The sequence below is a fragment of the Pinus tabuliformis genome, chromosome 8 (genome assembly GCF_031772625.1).
Source record: "Pinus tabuliformis cultivar Carrire ecotype Pingquan chromosome 8, CPIR1, whole genome shotgun sequence".
Classification (NCBI taxonomy): domain Eukaryota; kingdom Viridiplantae; phylum Streptophyta; class Pinopsida; order Pinales; family Pinaceae; genus Pinus; species Pinus tabuliformis.
Genome location: NC_142294.1, coordinates 1830951417 through 1830953789, shown reverse-complemented (window position 1 = coordinate 1830953789; position 2373 = coordinate 1830951417). Strand labels below are relative to the sequence as shown.

Genomic DNA, 2373 nt, shown 5'->3' with positions numbered 1-2373 from the left:
TGAATGGAGACAGAAACAAATGAATGATTTTATTCAAATGATGGATAATGGGGAAAAAAATTAGGAAATTGAAGTTATCTCCCCAAGACATAAATGGAAAAGTCTAGATAGGAGAAAAAATGAATCTAAATCCATTTTCCCCCCTTCTAAAGGAATCATTCTTGAAGAAGAAAATGAGAATTCAAAAGAAATCTTGTTGGTCTTAAATGAAGAAGCCCCATTGAGTGGAATAGAAATTAGAATAATTTTGTAACTTGGCTCAAAAATTATTCTTTGACGGTGGAATTTTTGTAAAACATATTTCTTTGAAATTTTATATTACTCCTTTGTTGTAAGGATTTTCTCTTCTATCATATCGATATCTGAAATTCTCATATGTAGTCTGATTTGTACTGATCAGATAGAGATGAAATAGCATAAGTCCACCAACAAACCAAACTGAAAAGAATGTGTACAGTATGAGCACAATTGATGCATGTGTTTTTGGCATAGCTTTCTAGACTGTAACATCATCTGCTACCATAATTTTCTTGATATATACCCACCAAAAGGAGAATACATAAACACACAACAACGTTGTTGAAAAAACAAACATAAAGAAGATTCACAAACACATCTTTTGTATGAGGTAATCGTGGATGTGGAGTCTGCCCACCTATTGACTCTGGTGTCAAACTGGAAACATCATAACCTTCTTCAGGCTCAGGAGGGTGTGAATTTCGAGGGAGTATTCCAGGATCTCTTCTGGATGTGAGAAGAAGAAGAACCAAAACATATATTGTGAAGACCACTACAATGACCATTATGGATACTCCTGCATGATGTGAAAACTTGTCCAAAAGTTTTATTGCAACAAATACACAGAATATTGTTGTTGGAACGAGGATGAGAACAAATGTCAAAACCAGTGACCTCACATTTGGCCCAAATATAAACCTCCCAGTAAAGAAAAAGTTATTGCTTCCTTTCCAAGCTTGATATACTCTCTTCTCGCTGTCACTTTGGTCCATATTAGACCCCCCATGTCCAGAATCTGAATACTCCTGCATAATGTGAAAACTTGTCCAAAAAATTTATTGCAACAAATACACATAATATTATTGCTGGAAGGAGGATGAGAACTAATGTCAAAACTAATGACCTCACATTTGGCCCAAATATAAAACTCCTTCTAAAGAAAAAGTTATTGCTTCCTTTCCAAGCTTGATATACTCTCTTCTCGTTGTCATTTTGGTCCATATTAGACCCCCATGTCTAGAATCTGAGGAGGTGGATTTGCATACATCTCTTTTGAAAGCCTTCTCTTTCACCCCCACATTAATTTCTTTCCAAAGAGATCTGCAAGAAACACTGGTTGTATGGGGTCAAACCCCAAATCATTGGCCGCCTGAAGACTCGAACCAACAACCTCCCGTTAAAAATAGTCCGAAGATTGAAAATCAAAGTGGTTGGCCACCTGGAAACTAGAACTGACGACCTCCTTTAAAAGCAACCCTCCAGAAATAAACATTTTTAAAAAACTCATTTTATTTACTGTTCTGAAAATGAAAATATTTTAAACACCAATATCCTTTTAATGATTTATTAAATTCCAATTTTTAATATTTTATTTTTAATTATTGTTGTTTAGTCTACGGGCTTAAGAATATTTGTAATACGACTCTTACAAAAGCGAAATTCCCGTAGGTCCAGGTGTATTTGGAACAATGAGATAATAGTATCCAAGCAAATCATTTGAATTCGTACACTACTTTAAGTGTAAAATTAATTGGCTTCAAATGGGATGATATATTGCTGCTAAAGTTGGATAAGTTGCTGAAACTAGGGGGCTATTTTTGTCTATTTTTCACCTGTAGCATATATGTAATGCCATGAGAAATCTTGTCAAATGCATGTGCTGGAATATTGCTTCAAACATAGATTAGATTATATTGTTATATGGTTTAAACCTCTCACAAATAGTTGTTTCTTGAAGAGAGATCGAGATACCAAACCACCTTTATGCAGTTTGGTCTTCCTATCATTAGCAGCTTGGTACCTTTGGCATTTAAATAGTGTTTTTGAAAGAAAAAAAATTGCTCTAGACTCCCTTGAATCTGTTTTCAAGAAATATGGAAAATTATCTTTTGTTTGGAAAGATAAGTTAGTTATTTGAAAGGCACTTTTAACTGATTTCCCACTATAATATTTTCTAGTCATAAGAGATTATTTTCTCATTTTATTTATAAATTGCGTAGGAAAAGCAATTCAAGGTATTTTTTATCAAGTTATATCTTTAAAAATATAAATGGCATGCATGAATATGATTCAATAGTGACTGCGCATATGATGAATCCATATATACTATCCGCAATTCATGTCAAAATTTGGGGG

The 2373-nt window shown here is 33.7% G+C and overlaps 1 pseudogene; it reads right to left on the bottom strand.

Annotated features, from left to right (window-relative positions):
* Positions 1-259: 259 nt before the first annotated feature.
* Positions 260-1010, bottom strand: LOC149243595 (putative protein S-acyltransferase 7 pseudogene; annotated as a pseudogene).
* Positions 1011-2373: the final 1363 nt, after the last annotated feature.